A 27,435-nucleotide genomic window follows, 5' to 3' on the forward strand; every position below is an offset into this window, starting at 1 on the left:
TGCCATTTCCTACCCCAGGGGATCTTCCCAACCCAGGGATTGAACCCGTAGCTCCTGCCATTGGCAGGTGGATTCTTTCCCACTGCACCACCTGGGAAGCTCAAGCTCAGCCGAAGCCTAAAGGCTGGTGAGGAAGGGAAATGGAGTTTCACACCCACAGGGGTTCTAAGCGGAAGAAAGGAAGTGTGGGGAGCTGATCTTAGAGCAAATGGGCCAAATAGTGTTGGGCAGGTGTACTCATTCATAAACAGAAACACCACATGTTGGCATGTTGCTCAGCTTGAAGGTCAGCAGTGAAGTGCACGTTATCTCTGCAGGGAAGAAATGGTTCTGTTTTGTAAGGGAGGGGGCATCGTATAAACAACTATCCTTACTCCTGCTGCCAACTTGTATTTACTATCCAGTTGTATTTACTATCCAACATGTATTTACTACCCACTGAGTACCACTTATGTGCCAGGAACGATAATTAACTATTGAAATGCAGTTCCTCGTTTAACCCTTTGGGTTGTACTTATTCCCATTTTACAGATGATAAGACTGAGGCTTCCAGAGGTCAGATGCATTACTGAGGGTCACAACACTGCATAGCTGACATTCTGACCCAAACCTTCTGAACCTAAAATCCATGCTCCTTGGCCTACGCTACATTGCCTCCCTAAGTGTGATAAAATCAATTTCTAGGATTTTGTCTGTGTTCAAGGTATAGGGTAGGTGCCAAAGAATAAGTGACCAGTTTGTCCCGGGGGCAGGGGAGACTTCATAGGAGGCAGTGCACTCAAGTTGACCTTGGAGGGTTTCTCCAGGGGGACCAAGAGGCAGGGGCGGTCAGAGGCAGGGGGGGATGTTAGCCCCTGGCCCACTTTGCTTTAGATCTCCCCTGCCTGCAGTTAGGTGGCTGTTATGACATGTTCATATAATGCTTAGTCATTGTTCTGGCACTGGGTGAATGTCAGAGGAAATCTTGGAAAGACAGACTTGAGCCTAAGTGTTAGGCTAGTCAAGTAGAAATGCCACCAGCTCCATCTGACCACTGACCGTTCATTCCTCTCAATCATTGGAAATAGATGTTCTTGATAAGGTGTTGGTGATATCTGAATAGGCTTCTGCTAAGTGCTTGGTTGTGCTCTTTATTAACTTTGTTCAAAACTGAATTATCCCTCATTATTCTTTTATAATTATGCCATGTATTTATTTAAAGAAATTAAATTTCCATATAATTCCTCCAATTTTTCTGGGTATTGATTTCCTTTTATATCCACATACACATTTATTACTTCTCAGTAATGGACTTTGTGATGGATTTAATTTTTTTTCCTTTGGCAATTGTCTACATCTCAGAAATGTCACTTGTCAAGGATATCAATTTCTTCAGCAAATAGAAAGCTATTGAATACTTTTATATGAGCTTTAAACTTAGCTTCACCTGGTTTCCATTATGTTGCAAGGTGCTTTAGAGGTAGAAATGCATTTCTGGCCTGCTCACTACCACACGAGAAAAATGATTTTCCTAGCTTCTTTGATTTACTTCCTTGTAGGCACTCATTTGAGTTATACATCATCTGTGTTATAATGTAGGCAGCTTCATATCAGCAAAGCAGAGAGAATTCTTAGTATTGAAATAGTGCATGTCCTTTTCTTGTTTTTTTTTTTTTTTCACAGAATTTAATAGTGTCCATTTTATTTATTTGAATGTCAAAATTCCCTAGATATTAATAGCTGCCACATATTGTGATTAAAGTTGTTTAGGTGAGCAGAGAATGGAAGTGGCTGGATTTAATTATGGTCAATAACCACAGCTGTGGGGAATGCAAGACATTCTGATTCTCTTATACCCTCATCAGCACTATTTATTTAGTGAAATAATTCAGTATTAATGAGCTTATATTGGAATTGACTTGGCTCAGATGGTAAAGAATCTGCCTGCAATGCCAAGGACCAGGGTTCAGTTCCTGGGTCTGAAAGATCTCCTACAGAAGGAATGGCTACCCCCTCCAGTATTCTTGCCTGGAGAAGTCCATGGACAGAGGAGCAACAGTCCATGGGGTTGCAAAGAGTGGGATATGTCTGAGCAGCTAAGTCACTTTCACTTTTCATGCCTGATAAAAGGGAAAAAAAGAAAAACCTTGGCTCCTTAAATGACAGCTTATATCTCTACTGTCCAAGTTTCCTTGGTAATAGCTTCATCAAATGTTCAGTAGGCTTTACTTAAAGGAAAGAGTTAAAATTGTCAGCGTCATGATTCTAAAATGAACTTTCATTTCTGTCTTTTCCACACTGTGTTCATATGCATATATATTTACAGATTGATTCATGACTGTGCAGGTAACAATTAGAAAGTGTTGATTTAAAAAGAGTGAAAATTCTGTGTACAAATTATAAATATATGCAATATGAGTATGATGAATATTTACAATATAAAATATAAAGAAAGCTAGTTGATGCTCTATATTCCTTTTTTCATTCCTTTGTTTGCTGTTGTTTCTATGGAAATTGACTATTTAGGAGAATTTAATTTCCTACTGGGAAAGACTGAATGCCGTATGGTATAGACAGAGTCTCTGAGTTAGAAGACGAGCTGGCTGACTTTAAATGAGGAAACTGTGCCTCATTTTCCACATAAGAGTGTAATCACATTTATGACCTAAAATGGTTTTTTGAAGGTAAATATATATATATATATATATATATTTAAAAATGTGAGACTTTGATGAACAAAATATTCACGTTACACTTTGAATTTTTTTATATAGTTTAAACCACGTCAATTAGAAGTCACTTAAATGTGATAATACAAGCCAAGGGTATTATAATAATGTTTGTCAGCAAATCCAAATTATGATTTGGAAAGCCAGAAAGACAAGTTCTAGGGATGAAAATCAGAGTCCAAGATCTGAAAAGTCAATGCAAAGGGGCTGGAAAAGTGGTCCACTGGAGCAGGGCCAGCATAACCTGTAGCTTGGCCAGAGAAAAAACCTGTATTAAGAAAGAATTTGGTCTCTAGGCCCATCAGGTCCCTGCAAATACTGTCGTACAGAGTGAAGTAAATCAGAAAGAGAAAAGCAAATATCGTATATTAATGTGTATGTGTGAAATCTAGAAGAATGGTATAGGTGATCCCATTTACAAAGCAGAAATAGAGGCCATGCATATGGACACCAAAGAAGGAAGGGGGTGGCGTAAGCTGGGAGAGCGGGGCTGACACATATACACTGCTCGGTATAAAACAGAAAACTGGTAAGGACCTGCTGTAGAGCATGGGGGACTCTACTCAATGCTCTGCGGTGACTTAGATGGGAAGAAAATCTAAAAAAAGAAGGCATATATGTACACGTATAGCTGATTCTCTTAACTGTACAGTAGAAACTAACACAACCTTGTCTCAGACAGTAAAGCAACTATGCTCCAATTAAAAAAAAAAAGAGAGAATTTGGTAGAAAGATGAACATTGTTTTCCTACTTTATCACCTCTAGACTCGAGAGTCTTGAGTAAAAGTGTTATATGGAGTATTCTGGAGTTTGAGTAAACATTATTTTACTAAAAAAATTTTTTTAAGGTAAGCATATTTGTGAGAACCAGTGACTTTGTTCTACACTCTATAATAACACCTTGGCTATTGGTATGTGTTTTTTTTATTAATTTATTTTAATTGGAGGCTAATTACTTTACAATATTGTGTTGGTTTTGCCATGCATTGACATGAATCAGCCATGGGTGTACATGTGTTCCCCATCCTGAACCCCTCTCCCACCTCCCTTCCCATCCCATCCCTCAGGGTCATCCCAGAGCACCAGCTCTGAGCACCCTGTCTCATGCATCAAACCTGCACTGGCGATCTATTTCATATATGATAATATACATGTTTAAATGCTACTCTCTCAAATCATCCCACCCTTGCCTTCTCCCAGAGAGTCCAAAAGACTGTTCTTTACATCTGTGTCTCTTTAACTGTCTCGCATATTGGGTCATTGTTACCATCTTTCTAAATTCCATATATATGTGTCAATATACTGTATTGGTGTTTTTCTTTCTGAGTTACTTCACTCTGTATAATAGGGTCCAGTTTCATCCACCTCATTAGAACTGATTCAAATGTATTCTTTTTAATGGCTGAGTAATACTCCATTGTGTATATGTACCACAGCTTTCTTATCCATTCATCTGCTGATGGACATCTAGGTTGCTTCCATGTCCTGGCTATTGTAAACAGTGCTGTGATGAACACTGGGGTATACGTGCCTCTTTCAATTGTGGTTTCCTTGGTGTGTATGCCCAGCAGTGGGATTTCTGGGTCATATTGCAGATCTATTTCCAGTTTTTTAAGGAATCTCCACACTGTTCTCCATAGTGGCTGTACTAGTTTGCATTCTCACCCACAGTGTAAGAGGGCTCCCTTTTCTCTGCACCCTCTCCAGCAATTATTGTTTGTAGACTTTTTGATGGCAGCCATTCTGACAGGCATGAGATGGTACCTCGTTGTGGTTTTGATTTTCATCTCTCTGGTAATGGGTGATGCTGAGCTTGTTTTCATGTGCTTGTTAGCCATCTGTATATCTTCTTTGGAGAAATGTGCTAATTGGCTGTGACTCTGTCTGTCCCCTTCTCTTCCTCTCTTCCTGAGAAGAGGGTGGACTTTGGCTTCGCTCGTGGTCCTTACAGTGGCCGGTGTAGCCCCTGTCCTGGGAGCTAGGATGCCCGGGATTGCTTTGGGGCTCTCAGTGCTAAGTTACAGTAAGCGCCTAGTCTCTTGTTTAATGGTATAGAACCTGAGTAACCCTTGGTTTTCTTTCTCTGTGAGCGACACAGTGACGCTGTCCATAGTTCTGAAGCCCTCCACCCTCCCATATGAATTCTCCCATGTCTGTATCTGTGATGTCCTGGCAGCTTGGCTTCATTTGTTCTGCACAGTCAACATTTCCTCTCACTGTTTAAACCCCCTCAGCAGAAGCAGTTTACTGTAAACGTGTCTCACATTGAGCAGAAACAATGACACTTACATTCCGATGACACATTTTCTATCAACAATAAACAGCTCTTCCCTGTGCCCCACCCCCTCCCCCTTGTGATAGCTGAGATGTATCCCAGGTGGAGCATCTCTGCTCCCTGTTCAGCTATATGCCTCCTTGTTATGTAGGAGCTAAATGGGCCCCGTGAAGCTGCAAGACTGGGATGAGGGAAGAAGGAGGAGATGCCATCATGTAATCCGTTGTGGGGCCCCGTTGGCTCTCACCCTGGTTGATGGCTGCAGTCCTGCTCCAGGTACACTTTCCCCTACCTTATTAAGAAGAGTACTTATCACCCAGAGTGCTCACATTCAGAGAGCTGAGCAAAGGCCTGGGCTCCCCGCTTCCTGACAAGGTCACTACCCGCAGGCCGAGGAGACCCAGGAAAGAAACCCTCAGCCAACGCAGTCATTTACTTCCAGGGAATGTATTTATTCCTGGTCATTTTAGGTAGTGACTGCTTTTCTTTTGTTTATTTTTCTGCCTCATTTTTCGTGATCAAGCATTTGAAATTCTTTCTGGTAAATTTGTCCATGGGAAAAAAAAATTTGCTTTATGATTCAATTCAGTTTGGGATCCTTGTTAAACCTAAAAGAAGATCTCACGGGCACACAGCTGTGACAGAACAGAGGGAGGCGGTTGGAGCCTGCCTCGTGGGTCCTCCAGGCTCTTACTGCCCCTGCTGGCATCCCAGCCCCATAGGAGTTTAGGGTTTTGATCTTTAAAATTCGCTGTCTGTTGTTATAATTCTAGCAACCCGGAGATCACATATTGTGTCTACATTCAGTGTTTTGCTAAGTAAAATTAGTCTGTATCTTTTGTGTTCTCTGTGTGTGTGTGTCTATTTTTACGCACTCCAATTGACCCCTGAACAACATGGGTTTGGACTACATGGGTCCACTTCTAAGTGGATTTTTTTAAATAGGAAAGACGGCACTGCTACACAGGGTTGATTGAGTGCTGGGATGTGTAACCGTGGATACGGAGGAACCATGTATACAGAGGGCTGACTATATTTATATTCGGATTTTTGGCTACGTGAAAGATGAACATCACTAACCCCGGTGTTGTTCAAGGGTCAACTCTATTTACAACCATAGGTTGTTCCTTTATCTCCATAGTCCAGTGTGAATTGCTTTCTTAGCTCTATGCATGAATTTATTCTTAGGACAGTCATAATTTTCTTCAAGGTTATACTCTGTCCTTTAAAATTTAATTGGATACAAATATCACCCTTTTACCAACCAGTTCGTATTAGTTACAATCTCACTCATCATTGAAAACAGTCTTTCATGTTTTAAATCTGGAAACTGTTTGCAGTTAGTGTGTTATTTACTACCTTTGCATCCAGGACAGAGTGAATTTTTCCACTGCTGCTTTCTCAAGATGCATGTAAACCTGTGTCACTAGGATTCTGTGTTAAAAAATCACAGTATGGGAATTGTATGTGAGAAGCAGTATTTCAGCTCAAATGTCCTGTTTTTTACCTTATACAATATAACCAATCCAACATTGGAGGTCCTCCATGGTAAAAATTGCTTATGTATATTAGCAGATTTTATGTATCATTTAAATTTGGAAATGATTCAAAGCTCTAGCCAGAGTGAATAGGTGAATCAAAGTATAGTCCCTTAAGGGAGAGCTGTGTGATATTAACTTGTGTTTTGATACTATGTGTGTATTTATAGTCACGTGTAAACATAGATCAATGAAAAATAAGAATTATGAAAGCTGTAGAGTCATTTTGGAAATGCAAGCATTTATGTTTTACTCTTCTGCAGAATGAAATGCTACCTGGGAAAAAAATTGATGCTGTGGTAATAGCTCCAGCACATGGAGCTCAGAGCACATAGCAGTTTATATGCTCATCTATTTAATATTCACAACAACCCTGTAAAGCGAGTACTGTTCTTATTCCCACTTTACATATGAGGTAAGCCCTAAAGAAATTAAGTATTTCACCCAAGATATGGCAGTTAGCACATCCACCACCCAGTTGTCTATTTTAGTGGCTTTATTTCCTTTGTAGTTTTGAAGGCAGTGAGAGTTACAGTGAAGAACTATATGCTTGTTAGGAACGTAAGGAAGTTCAGGAAGACCCTGAATTAGGGATTGGAAACCCTGTCCAATAGATGGTCCTCCCCAAGAGGTCTGCGTGCAGGAAGGATCACAGAGGTGTTGGAGACACATCACTTAAATCCAGCTTGAGCGAATCCTGTATTTGAGTGTTAACTCTGCTCAGATAATTTAAACGTTTAATACCAGGCACTGTTGGAGTCCTTATATGGCATAATATTATATATCTTCCTTCAATTTCCATATGTCAACAAGAACATTCTCAGTTGATTTTCTGGGGAAGGTTATTAAACTTTTCATAAAGTTTATGAAAAATATCATAAACTTTATTATTCTTGACCATCATTATTTTTGCCAACTTTGTAATTATGTAAAATATAGACTAAAGTCAAAGTACCCAGGTGAAGCCAAGTGGCTAGGCCTTTCAGTAACATTTCCATGAACGTGAAAGTGAACATGTGTGTAGCATTGAGAACCTCAGTCCCTAAACTATCAGGTGAGCTCAGGGATGTTCACTGTTCCCTGGGCTTTCATGCACGTGCCCTGGGCACTCATCACTTCCACAGTCTTGACTTGTAACTGGTGTGGTGAGACTTAAAACATCTTAAGACTTGTAACTGGTCCGTGGCATTTTGAAAAAAGAGAGATAAAAATAGGAAGTTAAAGTCTTCTTTTATAAACTAAAGGCAAATGAAATAGTCCTGAAGGAAAAAACATATGTATCTTGAGATAAAACACAGTATGTAGTATAGAAAGGCACAGAATGCTAAGGTAAATGAGATAGATTCCTTTAAAATACAGATTGATAAGACATTCAAGAAGCTAGAGGATGCTCTGAGAAACAGGAGCCATCATATATTTCTTAAAATAATCAGCTGCAAGTATACAGTGATAGAAATGCAAATCTTAAGGTGCTCTTAGCTAGCTAGAGGTTAAATCAATGTTTTTCTTCAAATCAAAACATCAGAATTTTTCCTCAGTCAATTTTAATTTTTAAAGGTTGAATATTTATGGGGAATCTAAAAGCTGAAATTGTCATAAGTCCTTGGGAAAAGGTTAAGCTAAGGAATAAGTAAACAGAAGATGCTTGTGAGTGAGCTTGAAGGTGTCCAAGAACACCTTGAATTAAAATGCAAAGCATCTGAAGAGAAAGTCTGTCTCTTTCTTTAGATTTCGAATAGAGTCCAAAAACTGTTAATAATTATTGCTTAAGAACAGTATTTTTTTCCCCTTTTTACCTGGCTGTGAACTAGACTGGCTTCAAGTCTTCATATTCAATGTGTGTTGATGATTTTATATAAAGTTGTAATCATGGGCTCCTAGAATTTCAGGTTCCATTTTCGTGAATCATTTCTGCTTTTGCTGCCAAGTGAAAATAAGCCTATGCTTAAGAATCATGTTTGTGAAAGGAGAAAAAAGCTTTTGAGCCAGGTAGATTTGTGTTCAGAACTTCCCCCTGCTACTTGGTTAGATTTCATAAGTTTTTGAATCTCATCATTCCTTACTTGTAGTAATGATGATTATGTAGCATAATAAAAACCAGAGACCATCACTTCATTGATATAGGTCTGTCTAGTCAAAGCTGTGGTTTTTCCAGTAGTCGTGTATGGATGTTAAAGTTGGACCATAAATAAGGCTGAGCACTGAAGAATTGATAATTTCAAGTTGTGGTGCGGGAGAAGACTCTTGAGATTGGATTGCAAGGAGATCAAACCAGTCAATCCTAAAGGAAATCAACCCTGAATATTCATTGAAAGGAATATTGCTGAAACTGAAGCTCCAATACTTTGGCCACCTGATGTGGAGAGCTGACTCATTGCAAAGACCCTGATGCTGGGAAAGATGGAGAGCAAGAGGAGAAGAGGGCAGCTGAGGATGAGATGGTTGGATGGCATCACTGACTCAATGGACATGAGTTTGAGCAAATTCTGGGAGACAGTGGAGGACCTAGGAGCTGGTGTGCTCTGTACAGTCCATGGAGTTGCAAAGAGTTGGACAAAACTTCGTGACTGGACATATATGTATTCCCAGGTGGCACAGTGGTAAAGAATCCATCTGCCAGTGCAGGAGATACAAGAGACACAGGCTCAATCCTTGGGTGGAGAAGATCCTCTGGAGTAGGAAATGGTAACCCACTCCAGTATTCTTGCCTGGGAAATTCCATGGATAGAGGTACCTAACAGGCTGCAGTCCAGGGGCTTGCAAAAAGTCAGACAACGACTGAACGACTGAGCATGCGCACACACACACACAAACACGTGTATTTGTTCAGTCACCAAATTGTGTCTGATTCTTCATGACCCCATGGACTGTAGCACGCCAGGCTTCCCGGTCCCTCACCATCTCCCAGAGTTTGCCCAAGTTCATGTCCATTGCATTGGAATATATATATATACACACACATACACATACATATATATGTACACACACACACATATATATGATACCATTTGGCATCCAGACAGAACTTCATTTCAGTCCAAGATATGCCATATTCCATTCTGTGTTTTACCATTTATCAGAATAGTCTTTTTTTATACTCGATTGACTGGAGTCTGCAGAAACATCATTTGCCTCCAGTGTTGTTGTTGTTGAAGCACTGCATTCTTAGATTGCAAGTCTATAAACCCTCTTCTGCCTGACACCTCCTCCACTCTTTCCTCCTATTCTGGAGTACAAGTGTTCCCATTTTCTTTCCTCTTCTTTTGAGGTGTCTAGATTTGTCCAGTGTCTTTATTCATTTTGCCACCAGTCTTTCCAAGTGATGTCTGGGAATGCCCTGTTTTCTCCAAAAGCCTAGCTGAAGCACTTTCTGAATGTGGATCTTCTGGGAATATGCTTGGCCCGTCTTGGAGGTTCACTCCATCCGTCTCTGCTTTCTCGGTGGCAGTCCTACTATTATGGCCCCAATTCAGAGAACCGTGAAATGAAATGTTTGCTTCTATATCTTCTGATACAGTCAGTCCAGGCAATACCTTTGCCCATTTATAACAACTTAGGCATAATTCTTTTTGGAAATAAAATAAAGTAGAATGAGTTTGCCAGACCACAGGGTGCAGTGTCTTAGGTGCTTAAAAACAGGTAGCCTCTGTGGAGAAAATTATTACAGGAGAACAAAACATACACATTTTATGTATGCTTGTGTCTCTGCTGTACGTTATTCTTTGTAAACCAAGAGAAAGGAATCTCACAGGTGATAAGAGCTACTTAAAAATATTTTCAGAGACACAAAGAGTATTTGTCTCCCTAATTTTCAAGGGTTTTTAGGGGATATATTCTATACCGAGAATGTCCGCCTGTCCTTATCTGAAGGCCTGTCTGGCAGCTGGAGTGAGACATTCTTAGAAAGGAATGAGCCGTGATGATGGCCGCTTATATCTGTCACTCCTGATTCCATTCTCTCCACACACGTGGCTTGGCTGTCTAGCATCTTCAAACGCTGAGATAGAAGCTTCTGGTTATGAGGAGGAGGAGACAGATGTATAAACAGGCACATTGGGGAAAACAAACCACATATGGAAGCATTCCATCCTTCCTAGAGCTGCAAGGGGAAGCTTTCTGGGGCTGTTCTCCCTTTGAGTCTCAGAAGGTGGAGATTGGCGTCAGGATACCATTTTCAGCAGAAGCAAAAAAGGGCTTCCTGCTGCCTCCGAAACATGGAAGCCATCCATCCACTGGTGGGAGGGCACCAGGTCCGGCTGCAAAACCCCTAGGAATCACATTCCTTTTCGACAGGTGCGGGGGTAGAGGTTCTGAGTGGTGGGCTTGACTTCTGTTTGTGAAGTCACTGACCTTGAGCTCAAGGCTTCCAGGTCCTGCACTCGTGATATGGTCATCTCACTGGGTGTTCCTACCACTGTGGCTTCTAGGGGCAGGCGGCCCTCCTTTGGCCAAAGATGCTCCTAACATGTGTATTTCTCTTCAGTCTTGTTCCTTTCATCTCCGTTGGACTGTAGGCCTTAAGCTGAGAGCTGAAACCATGTAATAGCATTTGATTTATCAGTGAGCCACTTAAAAGCATTTTGGTTTGATGGGTTCTAACCTGTCACCAGTGGAGGTACCTCTGTGTTTTCTATGCCCATCAGGCTTCCTTCCACCTACTCATCCTTTCTCAGTGTGACATTGCCATTGTTCCTTTTCTAGTTATAAGCAGTTCTCTACAAGATGAACTTTTAAGATTAAAGAACATCTTTCCTGCTGCCCCTTCCTCAGCGACAGACTTGCTTTTCAAGTCAAGGCTGAACATTTTAAATAAAATTTAAAATAAACTCATTAAAATGGATGGTTTATTGAAAAACAGTGAACCTATACATGATATAAATTTTGCGGAAGTGTATTTTCATTACATTTGGCAAATACGCATGCATTCACAAGCTTTCTATGCTTTGAGTCCGTTCTGTCTTCATGTAGAGGATTAAAAGATGAATAAAACATTGTCCCCACCCTCGAAGGACTCTGAGATGGGTAGGGAAACCAAATATTTAAGCTAGTGAATTGGAACCCTGAATGCAGAGTACAGCAGTGGGAACACATTCAAAATGCAGAGAGGATGCTGATGAGACGGTGACTCAGCCTGGAGAGGAAGGAGAAGCTTCCTGGGGAAAGGAACTCAAAATTATGCTTTCAAAACTTTGAGCAAAGGAGTTTTTTAGGAGGAGCAAATTATTCTGAATAGGATCTTCACAGCAGAAAGACATCTTGTAAAGATGTTGATGAGTGATGACACATGAATGGATAAAGAAGATGTGGTACCTATATACAATGGAATATTACTCAGCCATAAAAAGTGAAAATGTGCCACTTGCAGAAACATGGATGGACCTAGATATTATCATACTAAATGAAGTAAGCCAGACAGAGAAAGACAAATACCATATGATATCACTTATATGTAGATGCTTATATGAGGACCTGTCAAAAATTAAAGAAACATATATTGGATATTTAAATTTTATAGAGCATATTATTAGGTATTGATCCAATACATAATGTAAGCTTTTTTAAAGGAGATAAATATAATAGGACTAATTAAGCAATTATCACCATGGATGGAGACAGAAAACACCATACTAAGTCAGAGAGGACGAGTATTATATGATATCACTTATCTAAGAAATGGGGCAGCGATAGACTCACAGACACAGAAAACAAATCTACGGTTACTAAAGGGAAAAGGGATCAGAGAAAGGATAAATTAGGATATCCTAGCAGGAAGAATCCTGTGGACCAAGGAGCTTGGTGGGCTGCTGTCCATGAGGTTGCACAGAGTCGGACACGACTGAAGCGACTTAGCATGCATGCGTGCATTGGAGAAGGAAATGGCAACTCACTCCAGTGTTCTTACCTGGAGAATCCCAGGGATGGGGGAACCTGGTGGGCTGCCATCTATGGGGTCGCGCAGAGTCAGACACAACTGAAGCGACTTAGCAGCAGCAGCAGCAGGAAATGGGATGAACAGATACAAACTACTATACATAAAACAAGTAAGTAACAAGAATTTACTGTGTGACACAGGAAATAATATTCAGTATCTTGTAATAACCTATAATGGAAAATAATCTGAAATTTTATTTGTGTGTGTAAATATATATATATATATATATAGGCTTCTCTGGTAACTCAACTGGTAAAGAATCCACCTGTAATGCAGGAGACCCCAGTTCAATTCCTGGGTCAGGAAGTTCAGCTGGAGAAGGGATAGACTACGAACTCCAGTATTCTTGGACTTCCTTGGTGGCTCAGATGGTAAAGAATCTGCCTACAATGCAGGAAACCTGGTTTGATCCCTGCGTTGGGAAGATCCCCTGGAGAAGGGAATGGCTAGCCACTCCAGCATTCTGGCCTGGAGAAAGAAGTCCATGGACAGAGGAGCCTGGTGAGCTACTGTCTGTGGGGTTGCAAAGAGTTGGATGCAACTGAGCAACTTTCACATGTGTGAAAGTTGCTCAGTTGCAACTATATACACACACACACACACACACACACAAACACACACACAACAATCACTTTGCTATATGCCTGAAACTAACAATGCATTGTAAATCTACTATACTTAAAAAAAAATTACATTGATGGGTGAAATGCCATAAATTGGTCAGGAATGGTTAAGTGCATTAGCTTTAAACTTCAACTGTGGAAGGACAGCAGGCAGAGGTAGGGTCCTGGCAAGGCTGAGTGAACGTCTTATATACCCACCTGACTGCTTTAACCTTACCCTCTGGGCTGTGGGAAGACAGGAGGGTTTACTTACGTAATAGGGGCTTCCCAGGTGGCACAGTGGTCAAGAATCCTCCTGCCAATGCAGGAGATGCAAGAGATGCAGGTTCGATCCCTGGGTCAGAAAGATCCCTGGAGTAGGAAATGGCAACCCATGCCAGCATTCTTGCCTGGAAAATGCCATGGACAGAGGATCCTGGCAGGCTACGGTCCATGAGGTCTCAAAGAGTCAAACACGACTGAGTGATTAAGCACAGCACAAATGGAGGGGAAAGATGTGCCGTTTTATATAAGGGAGACTAGTTCGGACAGGGGTCCTCAACCCTGGGTTGTGGACCAGCAGTAGTCCTTGGTCTGTTAGGAACCAGGCCACATGGCGGGAGATGAGCCCTGGGCTAGCAAGAGAAGCTTTATCTGCTGCTCCCATTGTTGGCATTACTGTCTGAACCACCATCCTGATGTCTTCCACAAAGCCAATCCCTGCTGCCAAAATGGGTGGGGACCACTGAGTTAGGAAATGGTTACAAAATCCCAAAGCAGATCATAAAATATAAAACTCAAATACACATAAACTCCCAGCACAGCCACCATTCCACTAAGGCAGTGCCGTAGAGAAGGGAGAAGAAAAGTATGTAAGAAGACACATCTCCAGAAATTAGTGGCTCCTTGGATTTGAATAGTGAGAAAGACAGAGCCCAAGATTATTTTCAGGTTTCTGGTCCTGGAGAAAGGCTAGGAAGTGGTACCACTCACCAAGATGGGGTGCGGAGTGAAGCAGTTGTAGAGGGAATAATTACCCGTGAATAAAACAAATACCATCAAGTGTTTACTAAATGCCAGCGTTGCTATGTGCTGTTCATATAAAAAAATAATAATAAAAAGGCAAATTTCCTATTCTTAGTTTACAATCTGTAGACAAAACAGGTAGTGTGCAAAAAGAGTGTATAATGTAATTCCAGGTGGTGGTTAGTGCCATAGAGAAAACTAAAGCAGGTGAGCCAGTAGAGGCTGTAGGCTGGGAAGGCTGTTACAACAGTCTATGTGCAAGATGGTTAGAAAATCACTAAATACCTTCTCTCCATGGTGGTGATATTTAATTGGAGAAATGTAGGAAGCAGAAAACAGCATGAGGGTCTGGAAGAGAGCACAGTGACTCCAAGCCCTGGGGAGCAGGACTGATTTCATCAGACCGTGGAGACAGCCAGTATGGGGAACGGGTAAGTGGGTTTTAGAGAGGAAGTGGTCTTGCTGTCAAGAACAGTTGGGATTTTATGTCATTTGAAATGAAACCCTGAAGAGTTTGGCCATCAGAGTGACAAGATCTGATTTATGTCTTTAAAATATCAAGCTGTTGAGCACACAGAACGGATTGTTGGAAGGTAACGTAAACGCAGAGAGACTAGTTAGGAAGCGGTTTCAGCAGCTCAGGAGGATATCATGATGTCTTGGACTAGGGGGATGGTGAGGATTTGAGGAGTCTTTAGGTTTCATATGTATTTCAGCGCATGGCTGTATGGATGGTAAGTTCCAATGTGAGCAAAAGGACCACCCGAGGACGAATGCTAGATGGTTGAACTCAGCAGTTAAGGTGTGGGAAGAGTTTTGGTGGAATATGGAAGAGAGAAATGAGCAGTTCATTTTGGGGCCTATGAAACCTGGGGTGCCTTGGGACATTCATGGAGAGATGTCGTGTCCATGGTAGGAAGATGACACCAGGAGTGTTGAGCGAGTCCCAACTGTATGTGTGAACTTGTGAATCATCAGCCTGGATGTGAATGGAATCTTCTGGACTGGAGGACAGAGGGCGGAAGAGGGTGGGGGAGTGAGCCTGGAAGCACACAGAAGTCAGAGAAGGTGCTGGCAATGGGGGGTGGGGAGAAATACAGAGAGGGTTGAGGCATCTTACTGATGAATTTCAGTAATGGGAATATCACAGGAAGGAGGGTATGGATCAGTTATATCAATTGCTACTGACAGGTCAGATAATTAAACCTTGAGTTCCTGCAGAATTTTAAAAATTAGCTGAACTCTGCCTTTGAATGAGCTAGTTTAAAAATTTGTAATTATGATAGCATATATGCACTACTATATATAAAACAGGCATATATCAAGACAGGGAACTATAGTCAATGTCTTGTAGTAACCTATAATAGAAAATAATCTGAAGAAGAATATGTGTGTGTGTATAAACATATATATATATATATTCTGACTCTGCTGTACACTTGAAACTAATATAACACTGTAAATTAACTATACTTGATAATAATAAAATAAGAAGTCATTTGGCTCTTAGCCAAGAATATTTGGGCATGTATTCCCTTGCTTTTCTGTGTCCTTACCATAGCTGTTTGTGTTTGGTTTTCATTTTTAAGTTTAGAAGTTCTCTTATAAAAAATTATCACAGAAGATGTTAAAAATGAAAAAAAAACTACTTAAGAACAGTGCATGTAAAATTATTATACAAAAAGAAGAGTATCATTGCTCCAGATGTGTACAAACCACTGTGTTTGGAGCACAGGAAAGAGGGAAATGTGTCTAACAGGCAGCTGGTGGGTAAGAAGGAACAAGCAGCCGACTTCAGAGCACAGGGCTCCTGGGACCACGGAGATCTGCCTCCACTTCACCAGCTGCCTGGTGCAAACACTTGATTCTGAGACAGGACTCTCTGTGCTACTGAGATAATAGCCAGAGTTCCTTTTGCTTTTTTTCAGCTCCCGCATGTGCTAAGTTGGGCTTCCCAGGTGGCCCTAATGGTAAAGAACCCGCCTGCCAAATGCAGGAGACATAAATGACGTGGGTTCCATCCCTGGGTTGGGAAGATCCCCTGGAGGAGGGCATGGCAACCCACTCCAGTGTTCTTGCCTAAAGAATCCCATGAACAGAGGAGCCTGGCGGGCTGTAGTCCATATTTTACTTGCTGTTACCCGTGTGCACGATGGTAAATCTCAGTCACCTTTGTCCTGTGTTATTTCTGGGCATTCAGAGAACATGAGTTCATCAGATACTCTCTTCTTTACAGAAATGTTTCTCTCCTCTGCTTAGAGTCATGCTTTATCCCTGGAGGCTGTGTTAGCATCACTATTCTTCAGTTTAAGACTTCAAACAGACTTCAGATTCAACAGTGTGTGTCTGTCCTGCCCTCCTCATGTTTGACCTCCCCAGTACCTCTCTGCCAAGAGCACAGTACTTGCGCCTTCCTTGTTAAGCCAAAGAAAGAGGTGCCCATGGAATGGATAAATCCACTCTTCTCCAGTCCCCCTCACCTGACAAATCTGTCCAGACATGTCTGAACTACAGCAGATAGAAAATGAAGCAGATAGGAAAAACAAACATGAATAGTATCTTCTCTTCTTAGGTAAGAAAAAGAAATAATCCAACTTCTTTATCTTTCACTTGAAGAAATTGAAATCCAATAATGTTAACTGATGCATCTAGAGACACAAAGCTGAATTTTCTAGAACTCAGACGTGTATCCAAGTTTCCAAACCTTGGGCTGTTTCCTTTTCCAATAAAGCAAAAACACACAAATACACACAGAAATACCACAGTAACTGAATTTTGAATACGGTCTAACTGTTTCCATTGAGTAGATCGATTAATTTTACTGTACTCTTGGAAACAAGAGAACTATTTGGAAGATGAACATGGTGATAATAGGATGTATCATACTGCAGACTCAGAAAGAGAAGGACAATAATGCTTGGCTAATTTCTCTTTATGTTTCAAACTTCAAATTGTATCAACTTGTAATGGAGAAGCAATAGTTTTGAATAGATTTGCTTAGAGGATGGGAAACTTAATAAATATTGAAAAGGAGTATAAAATCTTAATATTGAATTTCTAAAGTTCATGAATCTTGTGTAGGGTAGCAGAGTATCACAATAATCATAGAGATGTATATTTACAGAAACAACTGGTTAGGTGAAATATAAATCTAACTGAACTAATCATTTGGTTAAGGAATCAACTTTGTACAGATAATGTTAGAGATTTTCAAATTTATTTGTGTAAATAGCTGGGGACTAGATTTTGCTGCTAGGTGGTTATAAATTCGATCTCCACCAATCCTATCTGGGTTCAACATTCCTACTAGAGTTACCTTTTAAAAATCCTTTGTTTAACTCAGTCCCTTTATGTAAAACGTTGTCCCTATTTGCTGCAGAATGAATGTCAAACTTCTTTATATGGCATTAAAGAAGTCAGGGTCCTCTCCGTCTAACTGGACTTACCTTTCTAATGGTGTCACTGGCCCCTGTTACTCAGGTTTTTTCCTAGCCAAATCCTTTTTTTCTTTCTTTATATTATTCTACTACCTACCTTTCATTCACAGGTATGCCTGTTAATAGCTGCCTCCAAGTTATTTCGCATGTGTACACCGCACACTTGCCTCCCACCTCTCTTTCTCTTTCTCTCTCCTGTTGGAATGCTCTTCTAATTCGTCTTGACCAGCTGAAAGCCTCTGACGCCAAACACTCCTATCAGATGTCAACTTACCTGAGACTCCAATGACTCCTTCTGGCCCCCATTATAATTTGTCAACTCTCATTCACAGGACTTGCAGGTTATTCAGCTCTCCCTTTCCCTGTCCAAGCTTGCATTCTGTTTTCATTCTCCAAAGCGGCTGTTTCACAGGTACCACCTTTTTCAGCCCTACTGCCCTGATGGCTCGTTCAGCGGATGACTCACTGAGAAACCCGCTGTGAGACGTGAGCCCCACTAACCTGTTTCTGCACCCAGCAGGTCCACCCATGCCTTCGTGCCGGTTCCCTCCTGCACTTAGCGGTGTCCCCTTCCAGATCACTGGCCTGTGCTCCTCCCGCATTCCTTTCCTTGTCTGGGACGTGGCCCTTTACTCTCCCATACCTTTGTACCTTCTTACCATTGCTTTCTTCCTGTCAACCTGCACTATCCTGGTTTTTATTTTTGTTCATTCCAAACCACAGTGTTTCCCCCTATTTCAGCTTCTTTCTCAAACAACTGCAGTGTTGCTTAGTGCTTGCTTTTTATTTGATTACAAGTATGTGGAAATACTAGTGGGTATCTATGAAAGAAAGAGTTGCTCAGCCGTGTCCGACTCTTTGCGACCCCACGGTCTATACAGTCCGTGGAATTCTCCAGGCCAGGATGCTGGAGTGGGCAGCCTTTCCCTCCTCCAGGGGATCTTCCCAACCCAGGGATCGAACCCAGGTCTCCCACACTGCAGGCAGATTCTTTACCAGCCGAGCCACAAGGGAAGCCCAAGAATCCTGGAGTGGGTATCTGTGACACCACATCAGTTCTATGTATTCCTCCAGTCCACGCACTCAGATGTCAGTCACCCTGTACAGCTGCCATGCTTCTGAAGTCCAAATCCATGGCCTTTCTGACTTTGTTATCACTCTCTGCACTTTTCGCCAACATTCTTTCATGAAATAGTACCCTCTTCTGGTTTGAAGAATATGGATTATCCACTATCCTCTCCTACTTTTCTGATTTTTTTTCCTGTTTGTTAGGAGCTGAAAATATAGTTGGACATGCCATTCCTGAACTATCATCAGTGGGTCCCGATTACCTACATAATGAATATCCTGGACTTTCTTAATTTTAATACAATCTAACTTTTGCACAGCCTTTGAGAACCACACCAGAAGGCTTCCAAAATATCACACACACTCATACCTTCCGGCCTTGGATAATGCTGTTGCTCTGTGTCTAGAATGCTGTTTCGCACTTTTCAACTTGAGAAAGTCATGCTTATCTTGCAAATTATCTCCCAAATGTCACTCCCACTGTACCACCTGCCTTCTCTAATTATTACGTGGAAAATTAGTAACTGCCTCTGTGTTTCTTTTACACTTTTTAATGTGCATTACAAATTTTCGGTAATAGTACATGTCTCATATTGAAAGTATTTTTAAAACTTTCTCTTTCCTATCATGCTATTTCCTCAGGTTAGGGTCTGTATTTACCTTTACATTCACAATGCTTAGCACACTGTAAGTGATCACTAAATATTGATTTATTTAATAATAGTTTGTCTTCAATCAGAGCTCTTTGGTGAAGACAATTTTGCCATATTCCTCCAATTACATATCTCTATAAAATAAATTGATGAAAGAGATTGGATAAAAAATAGTTTTTCTGCAATTTAAGTGGTGAATTTGAAGTAATTAGGGACAAAGTATTGTAATGACAACAACAGAATTAAATATTTTAAATTATTAGTATTTTAAAATATAATTCCTAAATTTTTAGTTTACAGTCCAATCATTCAAGTTCAGTTAATATTAACTGTAGCTCTTGTGTTTGTTTGTTTTTTTTTTTTTTCATCTTTCATGATTTACCTCTGGTTTGTCATGTTCTGTTAAAATGTGTAGACTATAGTTCTGAAAAATGCCAGCTTAAAATGAATTTATACTGACTGTATACTCTACAGAACAGAATGTGAACATTTTAGAAACTCTTACTGTCTCCCAAATGTTGATCATTCACCTGATAGCTATTGCTTTTCTCAGTCTAATTTTATTGGATTTACTGAATTAAACTCTGTCTTGTAATGATGGGACTGAATGGTTAAGAAAGCCTAATATGGGGCAACTTCCATCTTATTTTACCTTAACCCATGAAAGGGAAACTCCCACATTCTGAAATTCTCACCTACTGCATCCTAGAGACCAGAGATAAAAGTTCAGATTATCTATAGCCACTGAGGAGGTGTTTGGAGCTTACCTTCACCAACCAGGTCACATCTCAACTGCAGAAACCAAGTCTTAGGTGACTACATAAGGCAGTTACGTGCCAGAGCTCAGCAGAGGGGCTGTGATTATAGATGTGAATGAATGAATGATGACCATGGTAATTATTTTACACACTTACATTCATTACATTTCCTATGTAGTTTTAGAATGTTTGCAAAATCAGTGTTCATGATTTGCTGAAATTAAAGTATTAAAGTTAAGATGGATTATTTTTTAACTCCTGAGGATTTGTTTTTGTCTTTAAACAAAAAATACAGACCTTGTGGCATTTCCTTTAAGCATAATATGAATAAAATGTCCTCATGATTACAGTTGTTAACTTTCATGTGAACGCTTTGACTTATGTAATCGCAGCCCATGTTCTTCTTAGTCAATAAGGACCTTATCTGTTTATCAGAGTTTCAGAATAATTAGGTTCTCAATGTCTGAACTTAAGGATAGGCATTTCATATTATAGATTATGTCTGAATTTATGCATCTGAGTTCAGATTTTTTAAAAAACTATTACACTAGTAACATTTAAAATATTAAGAAAAAGCCCTTATGATTTCAGAACCTATAAATCATTGGTATTACCTTTCAATAACACTGCATTGTAATCTTAGCATATATACAGATTAGTGTTCTGTGTATTAATATATTGCCAAACAGAATTGTCTGCCTTGTCAGAATCTTTTATATTATTATTCTAGTGGTTACATAGTAGTAACTGCTGCTGCTGCTAAGTCGCTTCAGTCGTGTCCGACTCTGTACGACCCCATAGACAGCAGCCTACTAGGCTCCTCTGTCCCTGGGATTCTCCAGGCAAGAATACTGGAGTGGGTTGCCATTTCCTTCTCCAATTTATGAAAGTGAAAAGTGAAAGTGAAGTCGCTCAGTTGTGCCCAACTCTTAGCGACCCCATGGACTGCAGCCTACCAGGCTCCTCCGTCCATGGGATTTTCCAGGCAAGAGTACTGGAGTGGGTTGCCATTGCCTTCTCCGACATAGTAGTCTAGAGATCTGATATTCTAAAATTTACATAATATTCTCATTACTGTTTACTTACAAAATATTCAGGTTTATTGTAGAATTATAAATCAGCAAGCAACCTGAATTAAGAAGAAAAAGTACTTAGAATTTCACTTCCTGCAGACAATCACAATTAATATATTAGAATATATTTTGAATATTATATATATATATCTAGTTTATTAAATATTCATACAAACAGGCACATAAATATATATTATCTGTGTATTTTTTAATGTGACTATATAATATATAATAAGAATATACAAGTTATAATCAGAAATCTTATTGATAGTATATTATGACCAATTTTGTACTTATAAATCACAGTTATCTGCATAGTATTTCCTTTTTGGAATATGTTATTATACACTTAGAATATACTTTGTTGCATTGCAGTGGTTAAGTATCCATATCATTATGCAGCTGTCTTATTAGTTATTTAAAATAAATTCTAATATAGTTAAAGGTATGCATATTTTAAGGCTTTACTATCTGCACCAGAAAGGATCAAGAAAAGGTTATGTAAAGTTATATTTCTGACATCAAAGATGTAACACAGCTTAGCCTTTTTGAACATTTTAAAAGAACTCTTCTAGCATGAATTGCTAAATTTGCTTAAACATGTTACAAAATATCTCAAATAAAACCCAGTTTTAGTTGTATATAAGGTTAGATAATGGTTATATTGGACTTTTTCTTATCAAATTGAAATAAATATTAATTTCTCTTAACACAACAGTGATTAGTGATGTAGTCTCTGTTTGCCATTTGAGCATAAATTCCACAATAAAAATAAAGACATGGTAACCATGCCCAGGTAGTAGTATCTCAGTTATCTGTAAGCTGTAGACAGAGTTTTTCCAAATTAATTTTTAAACCTGTATTTGACTTAAGTAAGGACTCAGAAATAGTGAAACGTTTTAAAAAAGCAACTAGAGCTTTTTGTCTAGGACACTGTGCCACTTTATAAGTGGAACCACTTACACAGCTCCATGAGTTAAATGTATCATTCATTAATAGTTGAAAGAATTTCCAGGACTGAGAGTGAAAAAAAACATAAGTATGTAAATTTCAACTTGCATTTCCTGTAACACCTAGTCATGATAACTTTGTTGTACCTTAAGAAAGCTCTAAAATATTTGTAAAATTATTTCAGTAAGAATATTTCAAGGTCAGTTGGATCTGATTTTCTTTTCATCTCTGAAAAAAATGAAGCCATTACAATTTTTTTTAATTTAATATAATTAAATCAGGTTTCCAGGGATTCCAGTATGGTAGTTTCTGACCTGGCATTTAGAAGTGTCAAAAGTCCAGCTAGATCAATCAAAGGGAGCAGTGCTTGTTTTGGTGATGTCATCTGTCACCTTGTCAGCTGGACACAAAGTCGAAATTGAGCTTCTATTTCAGATAGTACCGCTGAAGCTGGTTTCAGTCCCACAGCACAGTTATGTATATACGTCTGGCAAGAGAAAACCACCTTACTTCTCAAAACTTTTCGCTTGCTATCCCTAACTGTACATTGGCTACACCTAAGATTTTTTTTTAATCCATTTTCAATACTATGCAGATGGTTTCTTTTTTTCTTTTTTTTTCTTTCTCTGAACTGTGTTGCCCCAAAATACTGTATACTAGGAATGGATAAAATGGGATATATCAAGTTAGACTCTAGGTTCAATATTTGTATATTTCATAATTTCCCTCAGAATGCCTTACCATCCTTAGATACTATACTAGGTAACTCACAAAAAGTGCATTTTGTATCCATTCAATGTGGATATCAGCTGGAAGGAAGAAGGCAGAGGAAAGGGCAAAAAGAAGGAAAGAGAAAAGACAAGGGGAGAGAGGAATAGAATGAATGCATAATGAATAAAAGAAGATTCTTGCATAGCAGTTGTAGAGAATCAGCTACAGCAGGGTTTTTTTTTGTTTGTTTTGTTTTGTTTTTTCCAAGTGTGGTTAGAGGACCACCTGCAACTGGGCCTGTTAGAAGCAGAGCTTCCTGAATGCTGGTCCATATCTGCAAAGTCAGCTCCCCTTGGGATGGAACTAAAGGACCTGTATTTTCCAGGAGCACCAAAGATGATCTTGTGCCCTCTAGAGTTTGAAATCTGTTGCACTAAAGTGTAAATAAAGTTAATTGAAAATTCTGACCCATAACCTGATTTAGAAAGATGGTATTGGCTTAGAAAAACTAGTCATATATTATGACTTGTTCTCAAGCATTAAGAACAGTGTAAATGCACAGAACCTGCTAAGAAAATAAATGTTCCATGGGGAATGCGTTGGAAAGCAGAAACTGATGAGGACTTATTCACCCTATATTGTTCACTCCTGTTGTAAGGCTCATCCTTGAAATGCAAGCAGGAGCATATTAGGATAGAATGACTATTTACCTACAGAGTGTTTTTCTTTCAAGTGAACCTAAATGATAAGTATAATTAATGTTTAAGTAACACAATAATTAAGCGTGTAGGTATAGCCTCTCTCTGAATTGCTGAAGCATACAAATTATTTGAAGAATTTGAATACCAAATGCTGTTTGCATGCCAACATATTTACTATAAATCTGTTGATGGTGAAACATAATTTGCCCAGGCAAGTATTATAAATATCATCTAAATAACAGTTAGTGCTGATTGATCATTGCTAATATGGATTTTTAAATTACAGTATATTTGAGGGAATATTTTAATTATAACTTCTGACAACATAAGCTTATTTCTTTATACACTTTAAAAGTTTTTTTTCTCATCTAAGAAAAAAAATAGCATAAAAAAACGAGAAATGAATTCACAGCCCCAAAGGTCAAATGCTAATTTTGGGTTTCCTTCATTTAAAAAAAATATTCCCAATATCAGTGTCGAAACTATTGATTATTAGTGAAAAATACATTTCCTATGGTGTTCTTTTTGACTTGTACATTTTAATCTCTGTTAAAAACATATTAGTCTCTGCTTCTTTTCCCTCCAATGTTTGAAGCTGAATCACAACACAAGGATATTATGCAAATCAAGACAATTCTTTCCACAGCTCTGAAAATTTAATGTCAAAAAATACATATTTTAGCATACATAATTTAGTGAAAAGTTCATTTTTATTTTTTATGCAAAAGTGCTCTAAGCTTTGGAGTAAGAGAATTTTGTAGGTTCCTGGTTTTACCACATTTTTTAGGAGTGTTTACTTCCTCATGGATGTCTAAAGATGTTAGCATCTGACGTTTTTTTTCCTGGAATTGTACCAGTTTCATTTTCATTCTGTTGTTATTGTTATTATTACCTCATGTTGGAGCATAAATGGAAAATTACTCAAAGGATCAGTGGTTGACATGCACCGAACTCCTGGCCGATAATGTAGACTGTGCTTCCTGGGAGGAGTGAGCCATGTCATGCCCTTAGGGTAGGATGGAGTAATGTTGTCTGTAACTCAGCTTGTCCTGTAAATGCTTCTGAAAACTATCACACTGTCAAAAACACCAGCCCATTTACAATCACTGCCCTAAACACCACCAGCAATGACAAGACCTTTAGTTACTTACGGTGGACCCATCCCAAACAAAACAGGCGCTCATCCCAAAATGACTGGGTTCTGCTTCATGGGGCAGGTGGGGTTGTGAGAGTGGGGAGACTCATTTCAGGGTCACACTGTCACTAATGTTTTGATTCTGAGAAACTGGACGGATCTTGCCAGGCCTCCGTTTCCTCATTTTAGGGAAAGTGGTTTGAGATAGACAATTTTGAGAATTTTTCTTGGTTGCACAATATACCTGAGTTGATAAGAAAAGTGCAAAGTATGTGGTGGTAAGATAAACAATGATTAGATCATAATTAGGTTAAATGTGAATAAAAATTAAGAAAAGATAGAAAAAATGTTATGAAAATCTAAATATGAAACATGTTGGGGTAGAAAGGAAAAAGATAAGAGTGAGAACAATAGGAAAATGTATCACCAGAGTGTCTTTAAAAGTATAAAATGATAGACAATGTTTGCTAGAGGTATCACGTTAAGAAAAAAGAATAGCAGTGTGTTTCTCCAAGCTTGTATACAAGTAGATACAAGACTAATGGAATGATATTTTAAAGTGTGCTTTTCAACACATACACTTTAGGAATTTTAACTGTGTTTTTTAAAGTTATTTAACAAAAATAGCAATGTGGATTCATTTTGTATTTTCTCACCCTTTCTTTTTTATGGAAGTTATTTTCAATATTAAAAACAAATTTCCAAAATCGATTAAAAGCAAACAACTCCACTTAACCTCACATGGTCAATAATTTTTTTGATGTCAGAATATTCTGCTATATCCAATCTTGATACAATTTAACATCTAATTCTACTTCCATTCTTTTGAACTACACTCATATCTGTAAGATAATAATGATAAGAAAATTTTAATTCCTAGGCACTTGCATTTGCTGTGTGTTGGAAACCGTTTGAGTTTTCTACATCTGTGTGTAAACAAACCAAAGTACTAAGTTTATGTATGGCATAAATCATGTGGATCTGACTAAGGCTTGTATTTCATGTTTTTTTTTTTATTATAAAACTTATAAGTTTTTACCCTTATATCTCTCCATCATGCCAAATCAATTATTTTTTTTAGCAGTTACTTATGGATCATCAGAATGGACCAGGTACTTTTCAAGATGTTGTGGGAGAAGTGTGATATGCTACAGATACAGAAATAGATGATGTTGACAGACAGAAGCACAATACACAAAGTGAAAAGAAAGGGAAAGTCGCTCAGTCGTGTCCAACTCTTTGTGACCCCATGGACTATGCAGTCCGTGGAATTCTCCAGGCCAGAATCCTGGAGTGGGTAGCTGTTCCCTTCTCCAGGGGATCTTCCCAACCCAGGGAGTGAACCCAGGTCTCCTCATTGCAGGTGGATTCTTTACCAGCTGAGCCACAAGGGGAGCCCATACACAAGACTGATCTGTTATTAAACATATAAATGTTTTTGAGTGATTGAGTCAATAAATAAGAATTTAGTGAAGATGAAATCATTTTCAGTTGTAGTAAATAAACTATTTCATGGCAAAATTAGAATTATTTGGCCAGTCAAACCTGGGATTTGAACAGGTGCCAAGAGCTGCAAAGGGAAAGGCATGAATAAAAGTAGGAGTGTGCAATGTGTAAAGTGGTTTGAAGGCAAGAGGGGAAATGGATGACAGAAGATGAGATGGTTAGATAGCATCACTGACTCAATGGACATGAGTTTGAGCAAACTCTGGGAGATAGTGGAGGACAGGGAAACATGGCATGCTGCAGTTCATGTGGTCGCAAAGAGTCAGACACAACAACTCAGAGTGGTTTGGGAGACACGGAGGAGATTAGCAGATGAACCTGGCTATTACAGTGACCTCGTATGAGGGACGGTATATATGTCTGGGACCAAGGTAGAAAAAGCCTTAAATGCCAGCTTAGTAGACTTGAAATTTATCCTGTGGGCAGAAGAAAGCCTTAGGGATAATAGAAATATTTACATTATTAAATATGATGAGGGCAGATTAGTCTGCCTGAATTCTTATTTCTGAATGTCTATACAAGTCAGTGCCCTGTGTAGCACACGAAGGCTTATTCACATCACAAAGAGTCATTTGTTGGGTGCTTAACAGTGAACCTTGCCCGCACCAAGGCACGTACAACGATTGCTCCCTAGTGTTCTTTAAGAATTGAGCCGGCGGAATCTGAAGGTTCTTAGCATCCTGAATACAGCACACAACTTTTGTACACCCTGGGCTAAATTGTGCTATGTAGTGTCAGCTAAATATGTTAGTCACAGTTATAATTAGGCTTCCAAAAATACCAGATAGTGGACCTAATATCACCTTGTAGCAGGTATATAGGCTCACATTAACCTAGCACATGAAGGAACCAGATGCTGGAAAGAATTTGACTTGCCATGAATTCAGTTCAGTTCAGTCGCTCAGTTGTGTCCGACTCTCTGTGACCCCATGGACCACAGCACGCCAGGCCTCCCTGTCCATCACCAACTCCTGGAGTTTACTCAAACTCATGTCCTTCGCGTCAGTGATGCCATCCAACCATCTCATCCTCTGTTGTCCCTTTCTCCTCCTGCCTTCAGTCTTTCCCAGCATCAGGGTCTTTTCAAATGAGTCAGCTCTTCGCATCAGGTGGCCAAAGTATTGGCATTTCAGCTTCAACATCAGTCCTTCCAATGAACATTCAGGACTGATTTCCTTTAGGATGGACTGGTTGGATCTCCTTGCAGTCCAAGGGACTTTCAAGAGTCTTTTCTAGCACCACAGTTCAAAATCAATTCTTCTGTGCTCAGCTCTCTTTATGGTCCAACTCTCACGTCCATACACGACCACTGGAAAAACCAGGGATGCTTCGTTTTATACTCTTTAGCCAACCCTTCAGA

At 39.4% G+C, this 27,435-nt stretch overlaps 1 protein-coding gene and 1 pseudogene across 4 annotated transcripts in view; both read left to right on the plus strand.

Annotated features, from left to right (window-relative positions):
- The window catches only part of LOC129619516 (60S ribosomal protein L10-like), a 33,402-nt pseudogene extending 15,594 nt beyond the window's left edge, over positions 1-17,808 (plus strand).
- Positions 1-27,435, plus strand: part of ADGRB3 (adhesion G protein-coupled receptor B3) — an 884,916-nt gene that overhangs the window by 183,823 nt on the left and 673,658 nt on the right. The window lies entirely within an intron of this gene.

This window comes from Bubalus kerabau, chromosome 9, assembly GCF_029407905.1.
Source record: "Bubalus kerabau isolate K-KA32 ecotype Philippines breed swamp buffalo chromosome 9, PCC_UOA_SB_1v2, whole genome shotgun sequence".
Taxonomy (NCBI): Eukaryota; Metazoa; Chordata; class Mammalia; order Artiodactyla; family Bovidae; genus Bubalus; species Bubalus kerabau.